We start from the raw sequence: 16,106 nt of genomic DNA, 5'->3' as shown, positions 1-16,106 counted from the left end.
TGAAGGACCGCAGTCACAACCATCTTATCGAATCCTCATTCATAGTTTTATCCATAAAATCAATAGATTAATTTCAAATGAAGACAGATCAAAATCACAATCGTCTCAAAAGAATATTCTCTATAGTTTTCAACCAACAGTTTTATCATCAAAACCTTTCAAACTCAAGAACAATCTATTCCTTTTAATGATTTCCAAAATATCATATCCCTTTTTAAATCCTCAAAACATGATATCATTTCCAAAACTGTTTTAAAGAAGCAATCCTTTCTTAAACCTTCCAACACAATTTTTAATACTCAAATATATAACAATAACACTTTTAAACTATCAAAATAGTTTTACCATCTTTTCTTCAAAACCAMTATCAAAACCCAGCAGTTTATATAACAAAATATAAAGATTTTAGTCATCAAAAAAAAAACTCACAGTGTATAATCAACAGTATTTATAAAACTCACAGTTTATAATCAACAGTAGTTTTAAAAAAACTCACCTTAATAATCACAGTTTCTGCAGTTTTAAAACACACAGCAAATCACAAGCTCTTCAAATAGCTTTGAACAAAAGATTTGTTCAAGAACACTTCTCACCACCACAACACTCTTTTCTCTTTCAACAGATTTTTCTTCAAATGAAATGTTAAGATAGAATCTTATCTTTTTATTTCTTTAAATACTCCCACCATGGCGGTCCTTGGGTGGTGGGTTTTTCATTATAAAATTCATGATTTCTTAACCATGAAGGTATAAGTTTTTAAATAATATAGTAATGTTTCCACCAGAATATCTTATCACATATATGCATGCACAATATCATGTTCACATTTCACATATATAGTTCATGCATTTCTACTTAGACATGCATATTTCACGTAATCCACATAACGAACACGTATAAATTACCTCAACCCAGGTTGTCTCAAACCTGATTATAACAAGTGATTCACGTTGTGCCACTTTGATCCGATGAATCATACTGGACACTATATCTTTTCTGGTAAGCACGGCTTTTGTCCCACTACCATACTCCTTTCGGCTCAAAGCATCTACCACTACATTTGTCTTACCCGGATGGTATAATAATTCACAATCGTATTCTTTGAGCAGCTCGAGCCAACGTCGTTGCCTCATGTTTAATTCCTTTTGATTGAAAATGTACTTCAAACTCTTGTGATCAATAAAAAGCGTGCACTTGGTACCATAAAGGTAATGTCGCCAAAGCTTTAAGGCGAACACCACCACCGCTAACTCTAGATCGTGAGTGGGATAATTCTTCTCGTGATCTTTAAGTTGCCTTGATGCGTAGGCAATTACTTTAACCCTTTGCATCAAAACGCAACCTAACCCCATTTTTGAAGCGTCGCTAAAAACTACAAAGTCTTCGGACCCTTTGGGTAAGGAAAGGAACGGGGTTTCACATAATTTCTTTTGGAGAGTTCTGAAAGCATTTTCTTGTTTTTCAGTCCAGATAAACTTCACATTCTTCCTAGTCAATGCCGTTAAGGAAGAAGCGACCTTGGAGAAATCTTGGATAAATCTCCTATAATAACCTGCCAGACCCGAGAAACTTCAGATTTCTAATGGACTCTTTGGTGGTTCCCAATTCATCATCTCCTCGATCTTGGATGGGTCCACCTTCAACCCGTCTCGAGTGACAACGTGACCCAAGAATTGAACCTCCTTTAACCAAAAGTCGTATTTGGAGAATTTTGCATACAACTTTTCCTTTCTTAACACTTTGAGAACTTCCCGAAGGTGTTGCTCATGGTCCAACTCGTCCCTAGAATAAACGAGTATGTCATCAATGAATACTATTATTGACTTGTCAAAGAATGGTCGGCACACTCGATTCATCAAGTCCATGAATACCGTCGACGCATTCGTCAAATCGAAAGACATGACCAAGAATTCATAGTGTCTGTATCTCGTCCTAAAAGTCGTCTTTGCCACATCATCTTCTTTCACTCGTACTTGGTGATATCCCGAACGAAAATCAATTTTTGAGAAGCAACATGCACCTTGAAGTTGATCGAAAAGGTTGTCAATTCTGGAAAGGGGGTATTTGTTTTTCACAGCTGCCTTATTGAGTTCTCGGTAGTCGATACACATCCACATGGTGCCGTCTTTTTTCTTTACAAATAAGACTGGAGCTCCCCATGGTGACGAACTCGGTCTAACGAATCCTTTCTCTAGAAGGTCTTGCAATTGCGACATCATCTCTTGCATCTCGGATGGCGCCAAACGGTAAGGTGCTCTAGCAATTGGAGCGGCTCCTGGAATAAGGTTGATTCGGAACTCCACTTGCCTATCGGGTGGTAAACCAGGCAATTCTTCCGAAAATACATCGGAAAATTCGCTATCCACTTTCACGTCTTCAATTTTTCTTTTTTCTAGTTTGGCATCCAACACGTATGCGATGAACGAGGGGCATCCCTTAGCTAAACACTTGCGCGCCTTTACCATGGATAGGAGTACTACATTTTTCTTTTTTTTTTCTCTGTAAACTAGCACTGTATCCCCGTCCGGTAAAGGAATTCAAATCAATTTCTTAGAACATAATATTTCCGCTTGGTTCTCTACCAACCAATCCATCTCAATTATGACATCAACCGATAGTCATGGGTATGAGATCTACCCGAAATTCCTTCCCTTCAATTCCCAATACGCAACTCCTAACGACTTCACTCACTAGGACTCGACTACCATTCGCTATCTCTACAATCAGGGCATCTTCTAGTGCACTAGGGGGCATGTGCAAATGTTGATAAAATGCAATGGACACAAAAGAACATGAAGCACCCAAATCAAAAAGCACATGTGCATGTACGGAATTAACAAGGAACGTACCCAACACCACATCCGTCGATGCTTTAGCTACTTCCACCGTCATCTGAAAAGCTCGACCGGCTGCTTTCGGGGTACTTTATTTTCTTGCCTGACCCCCTCCCGCCTTCAACTTCAGGCAATCATTCTTGAAGTGACCTGGCTCTCTGCAACCAAAACAAATGGGTCCCTTGATCAGACACTCATTTTGTGACTGGCCTGGTTTCCCACATTTAAAGCATCTTGCAGGGGTAAAGTTGGTGGTGCACGGGCCGTGGTGCCTAATGCGGCATTTGGGACACCACTTGGCCTCCTTCCTAAGATTGGCTCCATGACTGATGTCGTTGAAGTGGTTTGGCTTCTTGGAAGGCGCATATTGTCCTTCCCACTTCCTCTTCTCACTACTTGCCACTTTCTCTTCTCTTCCTTTAACATAACCCGATTACATGACTTTTGCCTCTTCAATTGCCTCTCTAAGGGTGGAGGCTCTGGAGTTCTTGACCATCACCATCATGTCCGAGGGCAACCCTTTTAGGTAAGCTTTCATCTTTTCCTTCTCCGTTGGGGCCACATGTCCCACTAAATTTAACTTTTCCATGAAAATTCGAGTGTAGTCTCTTACCGACAAATTTCCTTTCTTAAGAGTTCTGAACACTTCTTCAATACGGTCCATCTTCTTCATTACAATATTCTTCCAACACCTTTTTCTTAAACGTGCCTAAACTCATCTTGGCCAATTCCGTAACCTCCATGGTTGAAATCACAATCTTCCACCAGGTAAGGGCTGCACCCCTTAGCATATGAGAGCCAAATTTCTCTTTTTGTCCCTTATCACAGTCACAAGCCCGGAAGGATTGCTCGATCTCTCGAAGCCAATTCATGCATGCTACGGGATCATCTGAACCCACAAACTCCGGTGGCTTGCAACTTAAAAACGTCTAGTAGGAGCAAACTCTTCCCACTTGTCTTGCATCAATCATTGCTAGCTCCTGGGTTGGGATTCCATTTCCCGTACCCCCGGATCCCACTATAGTTACCTTCTCGGCAACCGCTTCATGCTTGCGGTTTAGCATCTTTATCTTCCAATAATTTCATAAAGAACTCTTGTTGTTGGGCCATAGCTCTTTTCATAGCGTTCATCATTGTGCCCATCATTCTCGACTCCGGGGTTTCCTCTTCCATTACGGGATTAGAGGTGGCAAGGTCAACTTAGGGAACATGTTCAACTCCACCTCCCAAAGAGTCTTGCCTAGAATGAACCCTTGCAATGGTGGTTCGTGGAGGTTGATCTGCGGTAGATTCAGTCACCGCATGACCTTCCAGTGAGGTATCCCGTCTACTCCGGGTATTCACCATTTTAGTCTGCCATACAAGAGAGTGAATGAGAGTTAGGATTGGAATATACGGAACTAACATAATGCGTACCACATCCATAAATCCTTGCAATAACAGTAAGTTCAAGCACGCTTATGTAACAACATACTCAAAATAGTATTACCTAAGTGAAATTTCGAATAGGTTATACATAAGGATCCTCAACACCGTTGTCGCAATTCATGAATTCATGTATCTTCGTTGACTCCAAGACTCTCCTATCTTGAAAGTTTCTACCCACATCACACAAATTTCAAACTTACAAATCCGACATAAGTTTAGGCGTCTTGATCCTTTACCTAGTTCACTTAAACTAGCGCTCTGATACCAACTTGTAACACCCTAAAAAAAATAAGGTAGGAGATAATTTGAACCGAAAGTACATAACGGAAACTAGAGTTTAATAAGAAATCACCCAACAAAAGGGGAAAAGTATAGCATTTACAGAACAACTAATGGGACGATAATTAACAACCTGTTAATCTAAACAATTCTATGCTTAGATTAAGAACGGGTGTTTCTATCATCTCCAACAAAATATCGTAACATTTAATGTTGTAATGCTCAAAATACCAAGTGTTTTATCTACAAAAATCATTTTTACGAAACAACGCTCCCATCAACCCTTTGGAGCCCCGTCGCTAAAAGAATCTGATAAACAAGCCATTTCAAGAAAGAGTGTTAGGCTTACGCCTAATGAGTCCAAACGGTGAGATAAATAAACCATAAAACCTTTATATATATATATATACATATATAAATACATAACGTAACTTTAAACGACGCGATAGGTACAAGCAATTCCAAATATCACATGGTGGAGCAAAAACATCCGAAGAAGACGGGAGAGACCCGATTTACAGTTAATTATGACGTAACACAAAGTATGTCATAGATCAACGTTATAGAGTATCACTTACAGGTATAATACCATTGACATCAACCTAAACCAGTTATGTAGTCGGTCGTGATCATAAACTCTTTATCTCGGAAATTACATAATCATCACAATGCCTATTTCCGAGTGGTAGTGAGAGGATGATTTGGAAGTTACATAATAATCACAATGCCTACAACCAACTTACACCATCCCTCACACAATCAAAAAATAACCACTTCCAATGTCCATATATCTTTTACATCTTGATCATATGCTTGGATACACTTACTTGGGCATAAACAACACTGTTTCCACCTTAAGTCTATGTGTGAGTCCTCAATTAAGGGAAACATTTCTTTACTGCCATTAAAGATATTCATGTGTAAAACATAAAAGTTCTAGGGTCTCATAGCAAATAGTGCCTTAAATTAAGCAATTTACCAAGTGGTCATGTCTATTTCCAAAACTCATTACGTTTATATAACCAAGATCCCCAAATTCGCCCCATTTTGACCTATAATTACCTTTTTCATCCCAGCAGGTAGATACATAGAATTAAACTATTAGAGTAACTATATACATTCACACTAGACATATGAAATTTCATAAAAGATAGGATGAACTTACTTTGCAGGATTAAGGGGGAATCCTGAAAATCTAGGAACTAAGAGGAATGGCAGGGAGGTCTTAAATCAAAGAGATAGTGCCCTTCGCTGTGAAACAGCAATAGAAGAGACTGGTGGGGAAGAAGGAAGGCGCAGGCTGTCCTGGGGGCGGCACAGCGGCTTCCGAGCTGGTCAAGATCGGCCGCTTAACTTCGCCCAAACCAGCAGCTTGATACTTGTTGCTTCGGTTCCCTCTGTTGCGCGCGTCAAACAGCAGCTACGGCTGCTTCGATTTCTGTTTGTTGCGCGCCAAACAGCAGTTATGGCTGCTTGGATTCCCTCTGCTGCGGGCGTCAAACAATAGCTACTGTTGTTTCATTTCCGTCTGTTGCGCGTGTCAAACAGCTGCTACAGCTGCTTCATTTTCTGCCTGCTTTGCGCGTCAAATAGCAGCTAGGGCTGCTTCGTTTTCTGCCTGCTGCACTCGCCAAACAGCAGCTTGCTGCTGCTTTATTTTCTGCCTGCTGCGCATCAAACTGCAGCTAAGACTGCTTTGTTTTCTGCCTGCTGCATTCGCCAAACAGCAGCTTGCTGCTTCTCCCTTCTTTTTCTTCTTTTCTTTTTTCTTGTCTTCCTTTTCTCTTTTCTTTAAAACAGTAGCTAAGGACTGGTATGGAAGGGAAGGAACCCTTCCCAAGGAAAGGAAAATCTACTGGGTAATACAAAAGCCAGCAACTCAACCCCCCCCCCTTTTTTTAAACCAAAGAAGACTAAATAAATAAAAGTTATAAACTCCCAAATATGAGTATATATATATATATATATATATAACGCACACTTCACGAAAGAGATGGAAATCCTAGACGTGTACGGAGTAGAGAATAGGGGAAAAAATCTTAGGTGTTACATCTTCCTCTCAGAGCCCAAGTATCATATATGCCCCCAACATAGATAGCCTTAAATACTAGATGAAAAGCACCTAAACCTAACATTAAGTCAGAGGCAGATTATCAACGGTAGTCCGCTCTTAATTATTTAATTTAACTAATTTATTGGAAAATAAAATAAAACCAACTATAATCATCAAATAATAATCCACCACTCATTAAATAAACTAATGTGAGAACCGCGAGTTGCACGGTAACATGAGTACTTTAGTTAATGATCTGAAAATTGTCTATATAAATATATCTTAGTTGTTAATAGATCATCAATAAATAATATTCAAATAATTCAAAAAAGTTAATAAAATCTAATTATTGAGATTTTAATATATATATATATATATATATAGAGAGAGAGAGAGAGAGAGAGAGAAAGATTTCTTTAGGAATAAAGTTGTAAAATTAAATAAAATGAGTAATAATAACGACGATGGTGTGGGTATGTTAGGACTGAATTTCAGTGTTAAATTGTATTCGTCTTGAAAGTTTACTATTGTCTATAATTGTATTGATATCGTGTTTGACTACGTAAGTCAGTTTGACTTTGACTAGAAGGGTTAATTGTTTGACCCTATATATAGTTTTGTCTTTAGTGTAATTTGAATGAGAGCTTCATTGTAAACAATACGTACATAATAGAGACTTTGACTATTTGACTAGTCCTCTCAATCTCCTCTCAAGTTGTTCTTGAAGATTATATGATTCTGCCCTGATTATATGAAGATATATGAAGATTGATCATATTGTGGACTCACAATTGGTATCAGAGTAGGTTATGCAAATAGATCATGAGAAGAAATCACTTATTTGAAGATTTTTTTGGAAAAAAATTTCTAGAATTCAAAGTGTTCATCTTATGTTCTTCAATTTTTTAACATTTTGATCCAAAAATATTTCAAATTTTTGAGTTTTTGTGTTAAAAACGTGATCAAAATGTGCATAATCATTTCGTGAATCTTTGTTATTCACAAATATTTGTGTTTTGATCATTATTTTTTCGAGTTTTGATCAAATTTGTGGAATTTAAAAAATTTGGTGTTCTTGGTAAATTCTTGAAAAAATCAGTGTTTGATCCATTTTTTAATAAAAAGTTGAAGTTTTTATTTGTGTTTTTGACTTGATTTGATCGAATTATCTTGATTTACATTGCACATCTTCTTGACCATTTTAAGCTTACATCGTACAAGGGTTGAAGATTTAGCATTGGTCGGTTTGAAGATTTAAGTTTACATGGATTAGACTTAGTCAAATTTTGGACTAAATATCGCTCAGCCTTTCATCGCTCAACTCAGTCAGATTTCTTGATCTTCTTGCAGCTGGATTTCGCACTTAGAATTTTTTTTTTTTGAGCTTGATAATCTGTATTCCTGTCTGTCCGATTTTGGTTATATACGGTCATAGGTGTGACCGTATTTAAGAACCTCGCACAAGTAGTAAAGAACCTCGCACAAGTGTTCATCCGGGTTTGTTGGTTCTCGGTCATCATCGCATGTCCTTTTGTCCGGACTTAGATTAAATCTCACACCTTCCTGTCCGAGTTTCATATAGATCGCACGTCCCTTTATCCGGAGATCACATTATACGGTCAAGCTTTCATCTGGTTTAAGCCTACATCGTCTATAGGCTCATCCGGACTTAGGATAAATTGCAGTCATCATCAGTCTAAGTCGTGATCTTCAACTCTTGGTTAACCCCGGACACTCCTTCTTCCGGACTTGGCTACCTCGTGCCGCATCTTGGCCAGATTGAAGTCTTAGTCGGATACTGTGTTGTAGACTGTTGCTCATCCCCGCACACACATGTCCATATTTGTTTTCCTCGCACACTTTTAGCCGGATATAGATAACATGTTGACTGAGCTCTTGGCTTCCTCGGTCATCACTTAGCCACGTACTCGCATCACCCAGATATAGTACTCGGTCATTTACTTAGTCGAGATCTCCTGTTTCCCACATCATAATCCGGACACTGCCTTGTCCGGATTGTGTGTCTTCTCAGCAGCGACCAATTTTTCTCGCGTGTTACTCGGTCACAGGCTTGATTAGTTTACTAGCAACCTGCCTTATCCCCTTGTCCGGATTGCATACTTTCCTCGGCCAGCGATCTCTTTTTCTCGGCTAAACTCTCTTGATACTCTATCCAGATTTGGACTTAGTTGCTTATCGCAATCTTGGCAACATCGCACAGCAAGCTATCCAAATATAGCCTCACCTCAGACTTAGATTTTTTTTGGCTTCCTCTTTTAACACTTTGTTTTCACATTTTATCTGGATTTCAAGTTGTAAAAGATTTTCAACAAATTTACTGTTTTTTTTTATTTGAACTGTTTTGAACGGTTTTGAGATTTTTGAACTGTTTCGTGTCGCGTAAACTGTTTTTGATCAATTTTAATCGTTTTTTACTGTTTTTACTGATTTTTAACTGTTTTCGCTGATTTTTTGAATTCTGAACAGCTTTTGAACTTTTTTGATAATTTTTTTGAACTTATGGATTATATCTGAAAGATTTTGTTGTTTTGAGATTTCTTTGACTGATTTCATAAATTGTATAAGATTCTTTGATCAATCTTGATTTTTTCAAATGGCAACTTTTTACGAGAGGAAATACAAAGGGTTAAAAGAGAAATACGATAAATTAAATTCAGAGCTTAACAAGAACATATCTTGGACAATTCGGTTAACTGACTGTAATGAGAGAGAGAAGAAAGAGAAGAAAGTTTTGCAAGAACATCTGAATAATCTCATGAAGAATGTTTTTGATTCACAAAAGACTATAAGACTGAATAGAGAGATTGAAGAACTTACTGTATAATTAAATTCTGCAAAAGAAGATTCACCTGAAGGAATTAAAAGTTTGGATTAAATCAAACAAAGATTTGTTTAGCAAACTTCAAGATGTTCAAAATGAACTGAGTGCTAAAAAGAACTCTCAATGAAACATTCATCAAGAAGTTAAGAAACTAAATGAGAAACTTTGCCAATCTGAGAGTGATTTGATTGAAGTGAGAAAATTATTGGAATTAGAGAAGAAAAAAGTTCTAGAAGCTGAGAAGGTTTTGAATGTTTAAAGAAAAGAAATTAAGAAAGTGAAGAAGAGAATTAATGAAGTAGAGAAACGGTTTGGTACTGAACGCATATCTTTCGAGAATAAGATCAACTCTCTAGAGCTGAACGCTAAAATGCTATTGATTCAGATCTCTGATTTTGAGCAGCTAATCATCTTGGAACGAGTCAAGATTGATAAAGAGAAGAAAGATATCAGAGAAGAATGTCTAAGCAAGAATCTTGAACTATCTGACTGTTTTGCTCAAAAGCAGAAAGCTTTGGATAAGAAGTTGTTTGCTCTTGAAAAGAGAAATACTTCTAAGAAATATACAGCTATTGCCAAAGAGCTTGCAGAAAAGAAAAAATGGCTCGACATTGCTTCTGAGAATGAAAAGAGAAGCTCAGATGAAGAGAGACGAGAGTTTGATAAAGAGAAGAAGATGTTTTAGAAGCTGAAAAATGAGTTAGAAGGTAAACTCCTGGATACTACAAAGAAATTGTCTGATCTTAAGACAGAACTTGAAATTGAACTGAAAATGAGAACTGAACTCAAAGAGAAGTATGATTCAGTTGCTGATGAAAGAGACCAGCTTTTAAAGAAAATTAAAGACTTTTCATGTGCTCAAAGCTCAACTGGTTTTGTTACTAACAATATTCTTTCTTGTTTTGTGAGATCTACTAATGATTTGATAAATCTTAGTAAAAGAAGGATCATGTGCTCCACATGCAAGACAACTAATTTTGTGAACAGGAAACGGTACAACAGGTGGACTGAAGACAACAGATATCAGAAGAGCTGGAAGAATAATAACAGGTATGATAATAATAACTGGTATGGATCTTATTGCATATATGATCAACCTGTTAAAAGTGCGAAAAAGAAAACATCTAACAAGAATAGATGGCTTGGCAGTTACAATATCCCATACCCTGATACTAACAAAGAAGGACCCAAGTTTGTTTGGGTACCAAAATCCGTTTGATCTGTTTTTCCAGGTGCGTCATTACAATGCTGATCAGAATAACATGATTATGATGCACAAATTCAGGGGGAGTTTGTAATCTATTCCAAATGAGGCTTCTGAATATATCTATTCATAACACAACAGTTCAGAACCCATGCTAAAAATGTTTACATTTTTTTATTATTTTTGAGCTGAACCGAAATATTACTCAAATCTATTTTCTAGGGGGAGTCTCTAGAAATTTTGAATAAATGTTTTCGGAAAGTGAAATTTTTTTATGGAAACGAGTACATTTTCTGAGCAGGTATTTTCTGAGATTTTACTTGCGTAATTTATCATCGTACATAACTCCAATACCCGTTTCAGCTATTATTGAAGCTGTTATTATCATGTCTCTTATAAGAAAATCATTTTTGGTGATAATACACTCGTTTGTAATCAAAGGTTGTTTTTCTGATATTTTTTTACATTGATTGATATACATTTTATAATTCTTTGAATATCAGAGTTTGTAAACTTGTTCTTACAGATCTTCATTCTTTTCTCTCACTTTCTGAATAATCTGATTTTGCGTATCACTCCTTGATTGATTGTGCTTCAAAGCTACATATCTTGATCAATTTTATTTGATCATTGTGCTTTATTTGCAATAATATTTTTGATCAACTGTTTGTGATCAACTAAGCATACTGATATATTTAGGAGGGACTGAGTGCTTCATTATGGAATGATAGAACTGACAAACCTACCCATGAGGACAACCATATCTGAGTGAGCTTAAAGTCAAAAAGGGTTAGTGTGTAGAGCTTAAAATGAAAAAGAGAAGGGTAGTTGTTGTGAGCCAAAAGAATTGACGAGAGTTGTGTGAAGATTAAAAGAACATAAGAATCATGTTTCAAACCTCTAAATTCTGGGCATACCACGTAATCTATTAGTTCTCGATTCTTTGGAGACTAATATTGAAAAGGGCAAAGCCCAGGCCAATTCTTGTCACAACCCCACCAGCTACTCATTTATCTCTCAACAAATAAGTGTTTAAATAACACTTGGGGAACGCAGCTCACAATCTATCAGTTTCTCATTCGGAGAAAGTTGATATTGAAACAGAAGGATATATGTCCCCCTTTCAAGTCTTTTTGATCATGAATTGAGTCTGATAAATTTGTGTAGTCCACACAATTTATCTTTTTGAGCCTAAACAGAAACATATGTTACTTTATCTTTCAACACTACACAGATTTTGCAATTTATATGTTATTTTGCCAAAACATTCATAGATATACTTTTGTAAGATATCGATGATTGAATGGAAGACATGGTGAGATGTACCTCATAAAGTTTCATATATGAAGTACATCTGTTGTACTGATTATATTTGTTATATTCACCGGCCAATCTTTTATAGGATTGAAAACAATTTCATAAGTTGAAATTGGTTGTTATTTTCCCATTCTCTTAATCTGAAAAGATTATACAAGTGGATTTGAAAAGATCTACTTACAATTTTATGAATTGACGGCTCTCACTGAAGATTTCATTCATTCTGATGTATGATGCTAATAATTCTCATTTCAACATAAGGGGAGTATGAAATAATGAATGAAATGATCAATTTTGGATGATATAAGGGAAGTATGTTATAAAAATCAAGGGGGAGTAACATCAAAGGTCCGCAAAAGACTCAAAGGAGTGTGACTGAAGATTATTCATGTGCTACATTGTTTGAGAGTTTTTGAATGTGAAGATCATCTTTACAAAAGTTTACTGATAAAGATTTCTTATCGAAGAGAATGTTTAATTTTGAGGAAGAATGTTTGTTCTTTAATTGAAGAAATTCATTTTTGGGGAGAATGTTAGAATCTGTTATCTGAAGAAGATTTTTGAAGATCGTTTCTGAAGATTGTTGTTGATTTTGTTCTTCATTGTAAAATGAGAAGATTGTTTTTGTTCTACATTCGAGAGGGAGAATGTTAGAAGATTTTCTCAACAAAAGATCGTCTGAAGATTTCAAAGTGAAGATTGTTTTGAAGATTTTGAAAAAGTCATAAAGTGCTTAAAGTGACAAATTTCAAAAGAGATTCAAAGTGCGCAAATTCTTTCAAGCCTGAATACAAAGGGGGAGAATGTTGGGACTGAATTTCAGTGTTAAATTGTATTCCTCTTGAAAGTTTACTATTGTCTATAATTGTATTGATATCGTGTTTGACTTTGTAAGTCAGTTTGACTTTGACTAAAAGGGTTAATTGTTTTATCCTATATATAGTTTTGTCTTTAGCGTAATTTGAAGGAGAGCTTCATTTTGACTATTTGACTAATCCTCTCAATCTCCTCTCAAGTTGTTCTTGAAGATTATATGATTCTGCCATGATTATATGAAGATATATGAAGATTGATCATATTGTGGACTCACAGGGTAATTTATGGATTGTTTGTCCGATTGGTGATGAAGTTTTTTTCTTTTTAAAAAGAGAATGATACCTCTGCAGATTTTATTAAAAAAATAAATAAGTGTACATCTAAATCGCACTGTAACTAATTATATGTACACAAAATGTGGTAAATAGAAACTTAATCTATAAATAATATGAAAATATATTAACCGATTATTAAAACATATAAATTACTATAGAGAATAATTCATTGTTATGTGGTAAATAGAAACAAAGTAAAATAAATTGATTTATATATATAAATGACTGTAATAAGCTTATCTAGATTTATATATTAAAATAAATATATATATATATATAATATATATATATAATATATATATATATATATATATATGTGTGTATATATATATATTTTTGTGTGTGTTTGAGGGGGATGATAATCAAATGAGAACTACAAAAATGTTACAAATTTGTAAGAATTGAAATAAAAAATAACTTTTTGCATTATGTTTTTCATCAAAAACTATAATTTAAAATATTATTTTACATATCTTTTGTGTTCACTTTATGAAAAATTACATGTGAATTTTTTTGTTCACTTACACCATCTCCAACCAACACTAAAATATTTTTTATCAAACTTTATTATTCATCATCTCCTCCTTATATACTTGTAATATTTTGTTAAACTTTCTTCTCTCTATCAATGTGAGATAATCAACCAACATTACAATCAAATATTTGATGAACTTTTTGAAAAAACATGGTGGCTAAATGTCAAATTTAACTCAAAGATTTTCAAATTTCAATTGAGCATTTCCTTATTATATACTCATATTGTGAATCCATTTTATCTCTATCATCGTGGGATTATCAACTTACCACCACAATCCAAGATTTGAGAAATTCTCAAACCTCATTGTTGTGATAACCGGGTTCTGGTTATTACCCAAGGTATTTATTATGTGAATTAATTGTTTATGTGGATACATGCTTACATGGGTTATATATGTGAGTATGTGTATCTTTATACATAGGGATATATGCATAATATAAATAAATATATATATATATATGTACATATATGTGTGTTATGTATATATATATATATATATATATGTAATATGCATGGGCATGTGTGTGCATGAAATTATATATGCATGGGTTAATTGTGTATTCATGTATGTAGGTAAGGCTGGTAGCCGACTTTCCATCTTTGAAAAGTATAAATAGAGGGTTTTGAGTTCTTAGTGAAGTTTCTTGCTTCATTTGGAAATTTGGAGAGCATTTGAGGAGTGTGTTGTCCGGAGATTCAAGTGTTGAATCAAGTTGGTCTTGCATTCATCTTCTTCTTCAAAATCTGAATTTGTATTTTAAAGGTGAGTGATTTCTAAACCTTTTTGCATAAATTTGTTATTGGTTTTGCTTGAATGCTGTTTATTATTGGAAAGAAATCAGTATTTTAATTAAGAGTTTTATCCGGACAAAGGGTGACCGGATTAAGTCTAAATCAGACAAAGCTTGTCCGGATTATTCTTAAACCGTATAAGAGTCATCCGATTTATTCATAAATTGCTTAAGTGTTGTGCGATTTAGGGTGTTAGTGAGAATTTTGAAATATGTAAACCAGTCAAAGGTTTTGAACGGAGAAGTATAAATACGACCAAGCATTGTGCGGTTTAGCCTTAAATCGTCTAAGGGTCGTGCGGATTAGTTGTAAACCGATCACGTATTGAGCGGTTTAGTTTTAAACCAATCATGTGATGTCCAGATTGTTTTAAATCGGACACAGTCTTGTGATTTAGCCTTAACTCGACTATGGGTTGTCCGGATTAGTAAATCGGACAAAAGGGACAAGCGTTGTCTGGATTGTGTATCCGGATAATTGTCCGGATAACTTTTATTTGAAAATTTTCAAGTGTTAATTATTTTTGACATTTATATAATTTAGAAATGTCTATTATTTGGGTTTATTTATGGATTTACAAAAAGGGATATTTTATATCTTTTTAAATAAAAAGATATGTTCCTACAAACGTGGTGACGTAAGTCTGTTTTGGTATAGAATTGGATTTGGGAAAATGTTTCAACCAAGCGTAGTGACGTAAGTCTGTTTTGGTATGAAACTATATTTTTGGAAACCTTCCAACCAAGCATGGTGACGTAAGTCTGTTTTGGTATGGAAGTGGATTTTATAAAACGGTTTCTACCAAGCATGGTGACGTAAGTCTGTTTTGGTAAGAAACTAGTTTTAAGAGGTAGTTCCCCCAAACATGGTGACTTTTGTCTGTTCTGGCTTGGAACTGGGAATGGGTACTTTCAGACGTGGTGACTTTTGTCTATTCTGATAAGTAGCCCTATTTTGGTGGAGGAATAAGGGTGGCATATTAAGGAGATGTGTACTTGGAATAAGGGAGGCATTGTCATATGTGGATATTATTATAACTCTTATTATTATTACTAATTGGATTTAATAACTTTGAATCATCATTTCTTTGTGACTTGATGAATTAAAGATATTATTCTTATTAGAAATATTAATTTAGATGTTATTGAGAAGGGGAAAATGGTTTGTCATAAAAGGCAAGTATTGCCTTAAATCTTTCCGTTAAATGTTTACAAAGGAATGGTTTAATGATTCGAAGAATTTGTGGTTACATTACTGTTTCATATTGAGAATGTTGAATTTTTTAAGCAGATGTATTTTAGTAGTAGAACTGAAGTTCTTGAGTTTATTCTTTTATGCATATCATTGTGAACTGCATCATTGGATTGTATTACAAATATTTCTGAGTAAAGTTACTTTATTATACTTTGGTGTTTATCACCCTGCATTTGCAAAGAAGGGATTTTCTCACCAGACCCTTCTGGTCTAACCCTCATTTTCTGTTTTAAAATTATGAATGCAGAAATAGCGGGGTCCGGGGATATTAAAGGGAAAGGGAGAATGTGATTATTTTCCTAACCTGTTATCTACTTTTGGAGATCTGATTAAGATTGCTTATTCTGAAGATGCATGTTGTATTTCATGTGTTAGTACAGGATTTGTTTTGGAAATTTTCATATGTAGATTTTG

Source organism: Cynara cardunculus, unplaced genomic scaffold (assembly GCF_001531365.2).
Source record: "Cynara cardunculus var. scolymus isolate 2C unplaced genomic scaffold, CcrdV1 Un_Scaffold_837, whole genome shotgun sequence".
Lineage (NCBI taxonomy): Eukaryota > Viridiplantae > Streptophyta > Magnoliopsida > Asterales > Asteraceae > Cynara > Cynara cardunculus.
Note: the sequence above shows the minus strand (reverse complement) of the source record.